Here is a 16,465-nt window from a genome sequence, read left to right on the forward strand (position 1 = left end):
CAAAGAAAAGTTTACATTTTATGTAGTCCATATATTCTGGTCTTTGATGAATGTCCATATGCCATCGCTTTGTTTAACATCAAAACATCATTTGCTCCAATTTTATTCAAAATTTGAAAAATGTAGGCTACAATGGACAGTGGCCATGATCCAACAAATTGTGATACTAGTCTCATGAAACAGAAGTGTTGCTCTTAAGAACATAAGAACATAAGAACAAGCCAGCTGGATCAGACCAAAGTCCATCTAGTCCAGCTCTCTGCTACTCGCAGTGGCCCACCAGGTGCCTTTGGGAGCTCACATGTAGGATGTGAACGCAATGGCCTTCTGCGGCTGTTGCTCCCGATCACCTGGTCTGTTAAGGCATTTGCAATCTCAGATCAAGGAGGATCAAGATTGGTACGCTTTGGTACGATTGGTACATGTACGCTCTTAAACATCAGACATGTACGCACACGCACACAGAGAGCCCTTTTTGTATAGCAAACTGCTTTTGAAACCTGAATTTTCTGAGAGGTCATATGGTTCAGTTTCAAAGCAAAAAGGCAAATGCTTCCAGAGGGCAAGCATGTACCTAAGACCAGATAAGATGTGTTCATTTGTTTATTCAATTATATTTCACTTGTCTTCCTACATTTGGGACTCAAAGTGGCTTACAATACACAAAAAAATACAATAGAAATAAAGAGGAGAATGGGGAAGTTTATAAGGGAAGAGCAGTTATCCCTCTTCTACTAAGTTTGCCAGATCCTTCCTGACTACCAGCCGGGGATGGGTGGGGTAAGGTTTCCAAATCCAGGTTGGGCAACTTCTAGAAATTTGGGGTTGGAACCTGGGGAGGACTCTACTTCACTGGAGTAAATGCAGTAGAATCTACTCTCCAAATCATCCATTTTAGCCAGGGAAACTTATATTTATAGTCTAGAGCAGGGGTCCCCAAACTTTTTAAACAGGGGGCCAGTTCATTGTCCCTCAGACTGTTGGAGGGCCGGACTTAAAAAAAGTATGAACAAATTCCTATGCACAAATGATTGTAAAATGTTTGATTTCACCTTTCAGTCTTTCTGTCATGGTCTATTTTTAGAACAGTGACCAAAGTATGTCAAGTACAGGGTGGGCTCCAAATATTGTTGGGGAGGCTGTGGAATACCTTTCCCTGTAAAAAAAGCAGAACTTTCCCAATGAAGCATTCCATCTAACCCAGGATTAGGTATCTTCCTGGGTTCTTTCCTCCCTAGCAGCCAGCCAGGCCGATTCACCAGCCTGGCTGATGCCAATGGGAGTGAGGCGGAACAGAAAGCCTGAGAGCAACACATGGAGTAGCCGAGAGGGAAGGGCGGAGCAGGTTTCCAACTCTGGGTCAGAAAATTCATGGAGATTTGGGAGTGCAATCTGAGAAAGGCAGGGTTTGGGGTGGGGAGCCCACCGTCCAAAGTAGTCATTTTCTCTAGGAATTGATCTCTGTCACCTGGAGGTCCGCTGTAATTCTGGGACATCTCCAGGCCTCCCCTAGAAGTTGGCTACTCTTACATAGAGGTAGTATCCACAAATATGTCTCCTGCCTGTGATCAGCAATGTTTAGAAAGCAGTCCAGTCACAGAAAAAGAGCAGACCTGTGGGTATTGCCTTGTTGCATAGGCTGGTTGGGGAGAAAGGAGCCCAGGAGCCCAAGGGAGTCGATCTGGCAGACCCGAGGCCAGCGGAGTATCTCCAGGGCTCCTGTTTTTTTCCCTCCGGCAGACCCAACAGATCAAAGCATGCGAGGAGACCCGTTTGCCACCCTACCAGCCATTCCTTGCGGGGAGTGGTGTAAGGGATACGCCCTGCTTGCTTTCCACTTCTGGCCTTGTTGGCAGGAGGGGCACTGAGGAGAGGTGTGGCCCCATTCACAGGTTGTGGGGAGGCCCTGAAGGCAGAATAGCGACTGCAAGCACAACAACCCAGTGGGAAACTCTCTCATGCGAGCCCTGCAGAAGACCCTGCCAGTTCTCGGGAAGCACCGTGGGGCTGGGGAATCCAGGTGGATTCAGTGCCCTGTTTGCTCAAGCAGTCATGGGTGACTGTGTGTTTTGGGAGGCCCAGCGACAGTCCTGTTGCCCCCAGCCTCGAGATAAGAAAGCCTACCCGACTGGGGCTCAGCAATCCGCCCTGTGTCCTCTCAAAAGCACATTTGTTCTCATTCCCCCACCCCGAACCTCAGGGCCATCCTGGACATCCAGGGACAGGAAATCCACACCCGCTTTGCTTCCCTCCCTGCCGACTGAAGAGGAGCCGCCCTCTTCGGCTCCCCAATCCCTTTGGTGCTGAGGTGAGGTGGGGTGAGGCTGAGGCCCCTTGCACCAGAGGGGCCGATTCCTCCTCTCCCTCGAGCCCCCACTGCACATGAATGGAGCCATCGCCGTCATGCCTGGCGGGCCGGATAAATGCCTTCGGGGGCCACATTTGGCCTCCAGGCCGTAGTTTGGGGACCCCTGGTCTAGAGATTAGCTCTAATTCTGAGGGGTTCCCAGGTGCTACCTGGAGCCTGGCAAACCTATCTCCCACTAACTCTTTGGCTGACATAACCAGGAGAAAGACTCAAGAGTCATTCTAAATCATTGCAACTTAATTACTACTGTTGAAACCAGCAGATTTTCAATCTTGGAACACTGGGCCTCACTCTGGCAGGGAAACGTGCAGTTTAATTAACCTTACGCAGTGCACAAGAGCACCTTGTGTTATGAGAGAGAAATAATTGTTTGTCTTATTATTGCCAGCCAGAACTGAGTAGTCCCATGACTTAAAGGACATCCTTGAGCACCACAGCCTAATTTAGCATGCCAATAAGAACATAAGAACATAAGAACATAAGAACATAAGAACAAGCCAGCTGGATCAGACCAAAGTCCATCTAGTCCAGCTCTCTGCTACTCGCAGTGGCCCACCAGGTGCCTTTGGGAGCTCACATGTAGGATGTGAATGCAATGGCCTTCTGCGGCTGTTGCTCCCGATCACCTGGTCTGTTAAGGCATTTGCAATCTCAGATCAAAGAGGATCAAGATTGGTAGCCATAAATCAACTTCTCCTCCATAAATCTGTCCAAGCCCCTTTTTAAAAGCTATCCAGGTTAGTGGCCATCACCACCTCCTGCGGACAGCATATTCCAAACACCAATCACTGCGTTTAGCATGAAGAAAGTGTTTTCCTTTTATTAGTCCTAATTCTTCCCCAGCATTTTTCAATGAATGTCCCCTGGTTCTGAGTTATTGTGAGAAAAGAAAAATGTCTCTCTGTCAACATTTTCTACCCCATGCATAATTTTGTAGACTTCAATCATATCCCCCTCCTCCTCCTCCTCTCCAAACTAAAGAGTCCCAAACGCATGCAGCCTCTCCTCATAGGGAAGGTGCTCCAGTCCCTCAATCATCCTTGTTGCCCTTCTCTGCACTTTTCTATCTCCTCAATATCCTTTTTTGAGATCGCGGCGACCAGAACTGGACACAGTGTACTCCAAGTGCCCGGATCGCACTCCACTGCTTTATATAAGGGCATGACAATCCCTTCTGCAGTTTTATTATCAATTCCTTTTCTAATGATCCCCAGCATAGAGTTTGCCTTTTGCACAGCTGCCATGCATTGAGTTGACATTCCCATGGAACTATCAACTAAGACGCCTAAATCCACTTTCCTGGTCTGTGACTGATAGCACTGGACCCCTGTAAGCGAAGTGTATGTGAAGTTTGGATTTTTTGCCCCTATGTGCATCACTTTACATTTTGCTACATTGAACTGCATTCGCCATTTCTGAGCCCACTCATCTAATTTATCAAGGTCCGCTTGGAGCTCTTCGCAATCCTTTGTGGTTCTCTACCAATTCCTACATAATTTGGTATCATCTGCAAACTTTGGCCTGCAGCTACCCACCCCTACTTCCAGGTCATTTATGAATAGGTTAAAGAGCACTGGTCCCAAAAGCCGGATCCTTGGGGGACACCACTCCCGCCGACATCTCTCCATTGTGAGAACTTCCCATTTACACCCACTCTTTGTTTCCTGTTTCTCAACCAGTTTTTTAATCCATAGGAGGACTTCCCCTCTTATTCCTTCATTGCTGAGTTTTCTCAACAGTCTCTGGTGAGGGAACTTTGTCAAAAAGCCTTTTGGAAAATCCAAGTAGACAATGTCCACAGGGTTCACCCCTGTCCACATGCCTGTTTACACCCTCAAAAGAACCTCTAGTAAGTTTGTAAGACAGGAGTTTGCCTCTGCAAAAGCCATGCTGACTCTTTCTCAGCAGGTCTTGCTTTTCTACATGTTTTATAATTTTATCTTTAATGATAGATTCTACTAATTTACCAGGAACAGATGTTAAACTGACTGGCCTGTAATTTCCCGGGTCCCCCCTAGATCCTTTCTTAAAGATTGGTGTGACATTGGCCATCTTCCAGTCTTCAGGGATGGAGCCTGATTTCAGGGATAAGTTGCATATTAAAGTGAGAAGATCAGCAATTTCATGCTTGAGCTCTTTAAGAACTCTTGGGTGAATGCAATTTGGGCCAGGGGATTTGGTAACATTTAGTTTATCAATGGCAGCCAGAACTTCTTCCTTGTCTACCACTATCTTCGCTAGTTCCTAGGATTCGCCTCCTAAGAAGCTTGGTTCAGGTGCAGGAATGTTCCTCACCCTCCTCTTTGGGTGAAGACAGATGCAAAGAATTCATTCAGCTTCTCTGCAATCTCCCTGCCATCTTTTAGCACACCCTTTGTTCCTTTGTCATCTAACTTGGGCCTACCGCTTCCCTTGCTGGCTTCCTGCTTTTGATGTACTTTGAAGAACTGTTTGTTGCTGGTCTTGATGTTCATAGCCATCGTTCCTCATAATCCTTTTGCCTCCCCTTACAGCTAACTTGCTTCTCTTTTTGCCACCATTTGTGTTCCCTCTCATATTCTTCATCAGCCAAACTGGACTTCCATTTTCTAAAAGACATTTTCTTTTTTCTGATAATTTCCTCAACACTCTCTTGTTAACCATGGTTTGGCTTTCTTTTTGGACTGGGTGCTGCCTTTTCTAACCTGTGGAACACATTCCAGCTGAGCTTTTATTACTGTGTTTTTAAATAACCTCCAAGCATCCTGGACAGTTTTGACTCTCTTGATTTTTCCCTTTCAGCTTCCTAAGTCACTATCCCCCCCTCATCTTTGAGAAATTTCCCTTTCTGTGAAGGCGAATGTAACTACATTAGTAGTTGTCACTTGTTTGCATGCTGAGATACTGAATCTGACAGCATTACGTGGTCGCTGTTCCCTATCGGCTCAACAACACTGGACTTCCTGCACCAGGTCCTGGGTCCCCACATAGAATTAGATCTAGGATCACCTCTCCCTGGTTGGTTCCACAACCATCTGCTCTAAGCCACAGTCATTTAGCTTGCATCCTAGGAATGCTCTCTCCTTATACTCATGACCTGAACATGCATTTTTTTCCAGTTTATATGGGGATAGTTAAAATCACCCATTACCACTACATTTTTGTTTTGTTGGCCTCTCTAATTTCTTTCTTTTTTTTTTTTTTCCATCTCTGCAGAATCCTTCTTGTGCACTTTGGTCAGGGGGACGATAATATATTCTAATATTAAACTGTCCTTCACACCTGGTATTGATATCCACAGTGATTCATGTAGGGGGAACCAGCTCCCCCCTTGCATTGTCTATTTTATGTGATACTATGCTCTTCTTTGATGTAAAGGGCAACTCCACCCCAATGCGCCCTGTCCTATCCTTCCTATAGAGGCCTGTAGCCTGGTATAACAGCATCCCACTGGTTCTCCTCATTCCACCATGTCTCTGTAATGCCCACTCATATCAAAGTCCCTCCTTCAAAACTCTGTACTCTAGCTCCCCATTTTAGGTCGTAATGCTTCTACTATTAGCATATAGAGACACCTTCATATACCCTGGGTTCTGTCCTTAACCTGGGATTTATGTGCTTTACCCCTTCAGGTCTTTTGTAGACACTATCCCTTGTCACATGCACATTGCTATGTTCCTCGCTTGTATGTGGTTGATTTAGAAAAACCTCCTCTCTGTCTGTGCATCCCCATAGATACTGTATTCCGAACAAGAAGTCACCTCAGCTCCTGTCGGCTTTCCCCCAGTGATCAGTTTAAAAGCTGTTCTGCCACCTTTTTTAATGTTGAGCGCCAGCAGCTCTGGTTCCTCTTTGGTTAAGATGAAGCCGTCATTCCGTTTGTACACAGGCCTACCTTTGTCCCAAAAAGGTTCCCCAGTTCCTGACAAATCTGAAACCCTCTCTGCCTTTGCCACCACCTTCTCATCCACGCATTGAGACCCTGTATCTCCGGCTTGCCTAGCTCGGCCCTCTTGGCAAGGGGATGGAACAGGTAGCATTTCTGAGAATGCCACCTTGGGGGTACTGGACTTCAACCTGTTTCCTAGCAGCCTAAATTTAGCTTCCAGAACCTCTCCCGGGCTACATTTCCCAATGTCGTTGGTGCCAATGTAGTCCACAACTGCTGACTCCACCCCAGCACTGTCTAAAAGCCTATTCTATAGACGCAAGCGTGACATCCAAGTAAACCTTCGCCACCAGGCAGGCAAGTCACCATGCGGTCATCAATGCCTCTCACAAACCCAACTCTCTACATTTCTAATGATCGAATCACCCACTTCAAGGAGCCCCCCACCTCCCCGAGGGGTATCCTCAGTGCGAGAGGGATAGCTGATCACCAGTTAAGGAAGGGATCCCATCTAAGGGAGCATCTTCCCCCACCTCAGACTGGCACCCTCCATCCCCCAAGGCCTTCATTCTCCATGACATCTGAAGAGATGTCACCTTGGGAGTGGGACCCGGCTGTTAGGTCCCTGAAAGCCTCGTCTGTCACCCTCTCTCCCTCTTTCAGCTTCTCCAGGTTTGCCACCTTGGCTTCAAGAGAACGCACACGTTCCTTGAGTGCCAGGAGCTCATTGCAGCGAGGGCACACCCACGACTTCTGTCCTAAAATACAAATACCCCAATGGCAGTTAGGCTGTGCACTAATATAAAATGTGTGTTGAATATAAGCCCTTTCCCTGCCAAATACAAAATACAAATACCCCAATGGCAGTTAGGCTGTGCACTAATATAAAATGTGTGTTGAATATAAGCCCTTTCCCTGCCAAAACAGTAGCTGTGAGTAGCAGTTGTTGAGAACTAACCTCTCACCAGTAGTAAATTATGTGAAATATACTGTTGGGGAAAGGGATGCTAGCCTCCTAGTGGGACCCCTGGAATTACAGCTCATCTGCTATTCCCCTAAAGAGTGGAGGGTGGACTGAAAATAAAAGGTTTGGTTACAGCAGACCACATTCCAGAGTGAGAGGGTTCAGTGCAATGCTTGGCTTTAGCTGTTGCTTCTCCCTCTGAGTTTCTTTGATTGCTGAAAAATTGGATTACTGTCTGGATTATCTGAAAAATATCCAAAAAAATGGTGCACACCCTACCCAAGACCATCCTGGTAATCTATTTTAGGTTATTGTCCGAACATGATCAAAGTATCAATTCCACACTGCCCCCCAACTAGGGTTGCCAAGTCCCCTGTGGCCTATTGTACCCCACTGATGCCCTTGCCCTAACCAGTCTCCATTGCCAAATCTCCAAGAGTTCTCCAACCTGGATCTGGCAACCCTATCCACTTCATTGTCTTTTGAGGATTTTTCAGATTTTTTTTCAGAGTTAGTTAACCAAACATTAGGCTAACCAACATATGAAAATTAAGTGCCTAGATACCTGTTCTGCATTGCAACCCAACAAACCCTGAACACTTTTTGATAAATCTCCCCTGAGAACATTTTGTTTTGTAAAAAGTCACCGAAATTGACCTTACTTGAAAGTATGGTTTCCCTTTTTTTGCTTTGCTTAAAGAACAGCTACCTAGCGACTTCCTATTCTAGAACTTCTCCAAGGTTAACCTGCAACTATCTTGTCAAAACCCTTTAAATATGGGAAACTATCCTGGAGATGGAATGTCAAAACTTTTTAAATAGGAATAAGTAACAGCAGTAAAACTTGTTCTGGCTCATCTTCTGTAAGCTTCCCTATTCCAGATAAAGGGAATTAGAAGAGCTCCTCTTAAAAGCTACTGCCTGTACTGAGGAACTAAACCCTGGCCCACTCCGCACGGGCCAATAAAGCTGGGTTGGGGGCGGTATAAACACCGTGTTGTACGGGAACTTCGCACGGTTGCTGCCCCTAGCATGACTCCAAACTGCCCGTAACCTGCACCATTGGCCTCAGAGCGGGTTATACGAGAATCGTTCAATGAGCAATTCTTTTGTTTTATGGCAGGGGCTGAGCGAACGGCCATGGCTGTCAGCTGTGTTTAAACAGAAAAATCACTCATTGAGCAATTCTTGTATAACCCCCTCTCCAGAGCCACCAGGGGAAAGGGCTGTCCCATGGCCTAGGGGTTGGCCCTGCCTGCCTGCGAAGCTGTGCTTCACAGACAAGCAGGGACAAGGTGGGAGGTGGGAGGGAAGGGAACAATGGACACGCCTCCATCAGTGGTCCCAGCAGCCTCAAGGCCACTCACATGAGAGTGTGCAAATGGTCCCGGGGCTCCACTGGAATCAAGTATCCCGGCATGACCCCACCTCCTATTACCCAGCTTTCACAGGTTGTGAACTTATTTCTAAGGAATCTCCAGCAGCTGCTAAGAGTGTAACAGCACACAAACATTTTACAGTAGCAATGGGAAAATAACTCGGCTTGGCGGAAATCACGTAGAGGCAGGCTGGAGTACAAGGAATCTTTTAAGAGTATGTATACCAGAAACAGCTTGAAACGTATCTGCAGAGAATTCACAAAATACCAAATTGTAGTTTTAAATATGTTTTTGTATAAATTTTGGTTGCAAACACAGAGAGACGTTAAGGCACATACACACAGTTCCTAGTATATAGATAGGTAGGAAAGATAGGTGGGATGATAGAGTAGGAGTTTTGGGGAGGCAGGGGACTTATATGTTACCTAAATCAGCTGAAGAAGATCTTGTAGAAGGCAAGGATTCAAATGACCAGCATCTGAATCCAGGCGAAGGACGATATTGTGTCTCAACCCAACTAGACCAAGAGAGGTGCAAGCCAGTATTGAGCACTGGAGTTGGGGTGCACAGTATTTTTATACCCTTTTGTGCAGGTAGGGGTGGGAACAGGTAAGTTTAAGTTTCGTTTTCCTAAATTCTCTGGAATTTCCCATGCTGGACTTGCTGGCTTGATCTAATCAAAAAGCTCTATCTATTATTCTAAATCCCGGGACAATGGAGTCAATTGCTCTTAGATTAAATCAGGAAGCACAGAATGGCTTTATGCAGAGTAACTCTTTGGAACCTCCACTCAGGTTATTCAAATTTGGCTGAGGCTTGTGATTAGGAAGGGATTGATTGGTTCAGGGAGATTATATCAATAGGTTGAGGAAATGTAGGGAGAAAGCAATTGTTTGGAGAAAGGTTTTCTCAAAAGCACAGTATCAGGGAGCTTCCAAAAACAGCTTAGCGAGGTGTGGTGTTCAGGAGATGTGCAGATTCCATTATGTCAATGGAGTACTCTGGCAGGGTGAGATAATCAAAAGATGAATGTCCTTGTTATGAGACGTCCAGATAATTGCCTGGAGTAACTCATAGATTAACTTTCTGAAAACAGGCTGTTTTACCTTAGGCTTGCTCTCAGCTGGGACACTCTGCTATCCACCCATACAAACATGGAAACTGGCATTTTTGCAGCACATGGTATGAGAAATAATATGAACTTCAATATTTTATAAGGCAGGGTATACAGGGCAGGGTTACACTCCCCAGCCCATGCAGAATGGGGCCCTGTCTCACCAAAAGATTAAAATGTGGTTTTGAATTATTTGGTAGAAGTAAAAGTAGTGTACTTCCACTATAGAAAACAAGTCCCAATATTAAAATGGCTGCCACGGATAAAACCACCTGGAATCTCTTTGGCTATCACTGTGATTTTAATTGCATTCTGTTAAGTGGTCCTTGAAAATTCTCCTCCACTAATCAGGGTTTTTTTATTCAGACCCTCCCCCCCCCCAGTTGTTCCAAAATGCTTCTATTGGCAAAGATGCCTGCAGCTCTGGAATCCCTTGGGCTTTCACAGTGGTTTTAACTGAATTCTGCTGGGGGTTACCTAAGGATTCTTCTCCACCTGTTGGTTCCCCCCCCAATTTAAACCTTTTTATTTCTTCTTTTTTCTTTGTCCCCTAAGATGGTTATCTTATTTCAATACCACCTTATTTCAATACCACAAAGACTGCAGATGAATTCAACATTGAGATTCTATCTTTCTGTGAGATATATTTTCTAGGGCTACTCAGCTTCAACTTTAATGAAGCTCAAGGCTGACACTGAAAAGGTTTAGTTTATGCTAATTAACTATCTGGCAAGCAAGATCTTTGTCTCTTCTTAACACCTACCACAAGCCTAATTATATAAAAAACTAAAGCCCTACACCTAAATTAAAATGTGAGGATTTTTAAACCAATTCCTAATACATTGTTATTAAAACTAGCCTATCTTTAAAAAAACTCTTAACTGATATATGAAAATGTATGAATCAAAAGAATGAAGGAAAACTAGGGAACAAAGTTCTGACCCACCACAACACTTCAACACAACAGATAAGTAAGCACCAGAAAACAAAGGAGAGGAAGAATTAATGCAAAAAACTGAAAGATCTCCCCCTTCCCCCAGCATGCCCCAGACCCTGAAACCAGAGGAAGAAACTCAAAGAAAAATCCTGGAGCAAAGATGAGGAAAAATACACACAAAACCAGATGAAACACTCGTTAAAAAAGCCCCACAGAGCCTCCCAATTGGGTTAGGAAACCATCTATAACCAAGCAACTACCGGTAATCTGTGAAATGACAAAACAAAAACCTAAGAATCATACAGGTAAACAGTAGAAAACAACCAGTCCCTCAAATGCCATAAGGAGTTTTAACCTTCCCCTTATCCCACACCAGAAGAAAACAAAGGTTTGCAAGGAACAAAATGGAAAGGTTTGAAGAAAAGCCTTCCTAAAACACTCAAAAAAAACTGCTCCGAAAAAAACTAACAGAGCCATCCACACACATAAGGCCTTAAATATTAGAAGAAAAACCCTTAAGCAACTTTAAAGAACACAACAGGGAAGCCAAACAATCAAACTCAAGCCAATTGAAGGCATGTGCGAAAATCTACCCTGAGAGGATTTCAGTCAGAGAGTGAATCTGACCTAAAATCTGGTGTGTGTCAGCATATGCTGAGAGCAGAAATACACAGACATAAGAACTGGAAGTTTACTTATTGGTCACAGCAGAGGTAGAGTAGTAGAAAGAGACTTTCCAGTGACCATAAATAAAGAATGAGGGGAATACATCTTCTGGGAGACAGAAGAATTCCTAAGCCAGTTAGGAAGGGAATTATATTCAAAGAAGGAATTCCCAGTCTGGTGTATTTGTTACCTAGCTTAACAGTTGTGAATATATTTTTCAAAGTAACAGTGGGGAATAACTCGGCTTGGCAGTGTAAGAGGCAGGCTAGGTGGGATCTTTTAGACAACTATACCAGAATTGGCTTTTGAAACGTTCTACAGAGAAGGCAAGAGACCAAATTGTAGTTTAAAATATTTTATATAAATTTTGGTTGCAAACAATCACACAGTAAGATATGGAGGAGCATACACACAGTTCCTAAGTATATAAACAGGGAGGAAAAGATAGATTTTGGATAATAGAGTAGGAGGGGAAGCTAATTAGCAGCTCTATATATTGTTTCTACTTCCCGGGACAATGGGGCCAATTGGTCTTTAATTACATCAGTGAAACCTTGAATGGTTTATGCAGAGGTACTTCCTAAAATCTCTGCCCAGAGTATTCAAATTTGGCTGAGGCGTTTGTTATCAGGAAGGGATTGTTTTGTTAGGGAGAAAATACAAAGAGATACTACAATCTCGGCAGGATGTTCCTGCACTATTTGCATAGCTGCAGACATGGCAAAGTGTGGTATCCAGGAATTCTACAGATTCCATTATGTTAACGGAGTACTCTGGCAGGGTGGGATAATCAAGATGCATGTCCTTGTCATGAGGCTTCCAGATTGTATCACTGGAGTAATTCATAGATCTAATCTTTGCTAACAGACTGTTTTGCCTTAGGCTTGCTTTCAACTTGGACACACTGCTATCCACCCATACAAACATGGAAACTGGCATCTTATAGCACACTGTGTAAGAAATAATATGAAAATCCAATATTTCACAAGGCAGGTGATGAAGGCCATGCTAACATATTAGTAATCCATTTAAATTACCTCACAAGATAGATTTCTGTCGAGTGGGTGTCTAACAATGGAGATTCTGGGTATACTGTGAAGAAGGGTACCAGAACCCAGAGTCATTTTGAATCCATCAGTTGGTAAAATCTAAGAGTACTTCAAGACAAAACTGCACCTTCATAAGAAATATAACATCTAAGACACGGACAGCTCATCCAAAGGAGGGGGCTGAAAGGGCTGCTGGAAGTGGCATGACATCTTGCTAGCGCATTCACTCTTCCTGGGACACATACCCGACAGAGGAGGTAGCTGCTCTAGAAGCCACACACCCTGCAGCCTTAGTGCCACAAAACTTGGAAGTTCTGCCTGAGTCCCTGGAAAGCTCCTGCCAGTCTGAATTACCAACACTGACCTTGACGGACCAAGAGTCTGATTCAGTGTAAGACATCTTCATGTGTTTTTGTAAGTGTTTTCAAGGCGCTCCCAGGTGGTAAATTTCTTCTTTCTTCTTTTTCTTTTTTATTATTTTTGAAATAAATTTTAACACAAACATTTCATTACAATAACAACAATAAAATAACACATGAAATTGCAAGAAAGAACACCACAAATCCATACATAGCATAGCATAGCAGTACTTCTTAACTCAATGAGATGTCTATTATATACATATATATAAAGCTAACCATTCGTTTGTTGGTCTTGTCCTAACGCCGAAACGGCTGGACCCCCAGGCCATGAAGCTGGCTCTGTTTAACTGTCACCCTTAGAATGTCCGTGCAGCCTGTCTGTGGCCTGAGGGCTTGGTATGCCCTTACAATGTTCGCAGACATGGCCAGAGATGAGCAGTCAAAACAGTAAATAAGTAATACTGGTAGGTAATACGCGTGGAAGTGAAACACATCACACTTTGCCATGTGAGACATCAGGTGGGGTTCCCCCCTCACACACATGCAGGTAACTTTCACTTTCTGTGCCTCACCCACTACTACCACACAACACACATACTCTCATACACATCCACTTCATCCTCACACACCTCACTCTGCCCTCCCTCACATCCAACCACCACTTACCAACTTCCTCACCCATATTCGCCACAGCTCTCTTTTACTAAAAGCGAGCTGGAGTTTGCCTTTTTCTTTTAAGACAATCCACGGGGTGGGGGCGAACCAACATTACTGGCTCTGCTTCTTTTGCATGTGGCCCTTGAAAAACCGAGGGAGCTGGCCTTGATCTGAGCGCGTCACCACCCTGCCTCTGCTGCCTGACTGGGATAGCCTCCTTGCCCCAGTTCTGCCTTTTACCCAAGCCAGGACTGTGCAAGTGTCAACCAGCCTCCTCATGGACAGGCGGGATTCTCACTCTGGACAGATTTCCGTTGGCCAGGAATGGAAAGGGTTACACCCTTATATCTAAAAAGCAGGCTTCAACACCATATAATAATGTGAATTGAAAAGGGAAAGAGGGATTCCATTTGACCACCCCAAAAGAAGAAGTAGTAGTAGTAATAGTAGTAGCAGTAGTAGTTTGGATTTATATCCCCCTTTCTCTCCTGTAGGTGACTCAAAGGGGCTTACAACCTCCTTGCCCTTCACCCCTCACAACAAACACCCTGTGAGGTGGGTGGGGCTGAGAGAGCTCCGGAAAGCTGTGACTAGCCCAAGGTCACACAGCTAGTGTGTGTGGGAGTGCACAGGCTAATCTGAATTCCCCAGATAAGCCTTCACAACTCAAGATGCAGAGCTGGGAATCAAACCCAGTTCCTCCAGATCAGAGTGCACCTGCTCTTAGCCACTATGCCACTGCTGCTCCCAAAAGGCTATGCTGGGGATCATTGGACCTGCATGGACATCTGTGTGGGTTGTGGACCGTGATGAGCACTGGAGTGCTATTGAAAAAACCAGCTGTGGCTCTTGCTGTCTTTTAAAATTATTTTTGGCTAACTAATGTTGCAGCAGCGCCAGCCTTGCAACCCCCGAGCGGCGCAAAGCCGCTGCTTTCGAACTTCGCTCCCTGAGCGAGGTTTTTCGAAAGCAGTGGCTTCCAACCGCTGCTGTGCAAATGGCAGCAGCTGGAAGGTGCCATTACCCCCCTTTCCCGAATGCCTTACTTTCCCCTCCTGGCTTCCAGTGCATCGCACAGGCCAGGGGACACGATCCCTTGCCCTGCAACTCTAGAGCTGTTGCGCAGTGCAGGGGGTGTGTCCCCTGGCCTGTGTGATGCGCTGGAAGCCAGGAGGGGATGGTAAGGCATTCGGGGGATGGGGCAGCCTTGTGCAAACGGCCCCGGGGGTGCGCCGGCGTCATATACGCCGACGCACCCCCCTCTGATTAGCTTTCATGTTTCCTTTCCCAGTTTGTCCACACCGCAACCCTGTAAGGATAGTTTAGGCTGGGACAGTTTGACTGGTTAAGGTCACCCAGTTGAATTCATGATGAGTGGGGATTAGAACCTTATTTGGCTTAGATTCTCCTTGGAATGTAAGGCTTAGCTCATTTAAGACAATAATATGCAGATCAGCAAATAGAAAATAAAACAGAAAAAAGTTGTATGTAGTTCTAAAAAGCTTTACTTTAATCAGCTGGAACCTGTCAGTTTATTTAGAAAGCAGAAAATGTACTTATTGTAATATGTAGTTTAAAGTATGATTGAATGAAACACGCATGCTAATAGCTTAAAAGACCTTCTCCTCATTGTACTGGAGGGAAAATATTAATTTAGAAAGTGATTAACTCAAGTGAATGAAAATTAATGAAGAATAATAGCCTATTGATAATGAAGAACTCAGAAACAGATTAGCTTATCATATTGTATCAGAAACCTGAAAGATGTGGAACTTTATTGGCTATTATTCTAAATAAACAATAGCTGCAAATTTAGAAATAACCAATGAGAACAATATACAAACAAATATTCTCAGCACAGCTAGTGACGGATGCTTATTCTTGGAAGAACAAATGTTGCCGAGAATAGTGCTACCAGATGCAGTATTCAGAATTTAAACAATATACAGAGCAGAATCAGTCAAAAATAGCAGGCATGTTTTAGTAGATCACTGACAGTACAGTCCTGGAGTGGGGGAGCTGCATCATGACCAGGGACTACTCAGCAATGGTCAATTGGAACTGGATAGGAACAGTACATCTGATCAGATGGTTGTTCCCATGTCCATGCGGACCTGGCCTTCCATTTCCAAGCACAGATCAGCCCAGGCCAGTGATAGCTGTGCCTGCCACTGATTGGCCCACACTTTGGGACTGAGGTTACAATAGCCACCCATTACACCACCACCCCTACTACCCAGGTGCACTGATGCCACAGGGTCAACATCTGTCACCTGGGGCCCCCAGTTCAGTGGTCCATCAGTGGTCCACTAAAAGCAGGTGCCACGATATGCAGATTTTGGGTGGAGCCTCTGAAAATAGAGGGGGTAGAGGGGACAACAGCTGGGGTCCCCAACTAGGGGGCAAAGTGCCAGAGCACCCAGTGGTGGGGAGTGTGGAAAATTCAGCTAGGGGGTGGCCTTGGAGGGAAAGAGAAAGTGGGTAGGCGATGCGAGCCAGGGCCCTGCAAGACAGCAGGTAAATGAAGACTGGTGGGTGGGGGCCGGGGTTAGGGGTGATTGAATGTGCTCCCCATGTAACCAAGGCAAGTGGCGCCTGGACCACAACCCCCCTTGCTTCCCAAGGTGTGCTACTGCAAGGATGCTATGAGGATAAAATAGAGGAAAGATGAACAATAGAAGCCATTCTGGGTGCCATTGCAGAGAGAGATGGGATATAAGTGAAGTAAATAAATAAATAAACTATGTGTTTGCATTTTTCATGTAAAGTAAAAATTCAGCAGTAATATTAGTGAAGATAGTGGTGTAGTAGTAATAATTGTATTGCAGTGGTAAAGTGTAGCTGTCAAGATGTAAGCTTTGATGTTGCTGATTATTTTTCATCTGATAAGAACTTGAACTATAAGTTATTTTTTCATATTTAAACTATAATGTACAACAGAGCCATGTACTTGAACTGGACACATTCATAGACAGTAAATTCCTGTAGCTTTTTATTATGCAAATAACTGGAACACAAGGTATCAGTTTATAAGAAACAGGGGAAAGAAAAGACATGAGAAAGAATACTCAATGAGTTTCCTAAATTAGTCGGAAACAGAT

This window comes from Sphaerodactylus townsendi, linkage group LG10, assembly GCF_021028975.2.
Source record: "Sphaerodactylus townsendi isolate TG3544 linkage group LG10, MPM_Stown_v2.3, whole genome shotgun sequence".
NCBI lineage: Eukaryota > Metazoa > Chordata > Lepidosauria > Squamata > Sphaerodactylidae > Sphaerodactylus > Sphaerodactylus townsendi.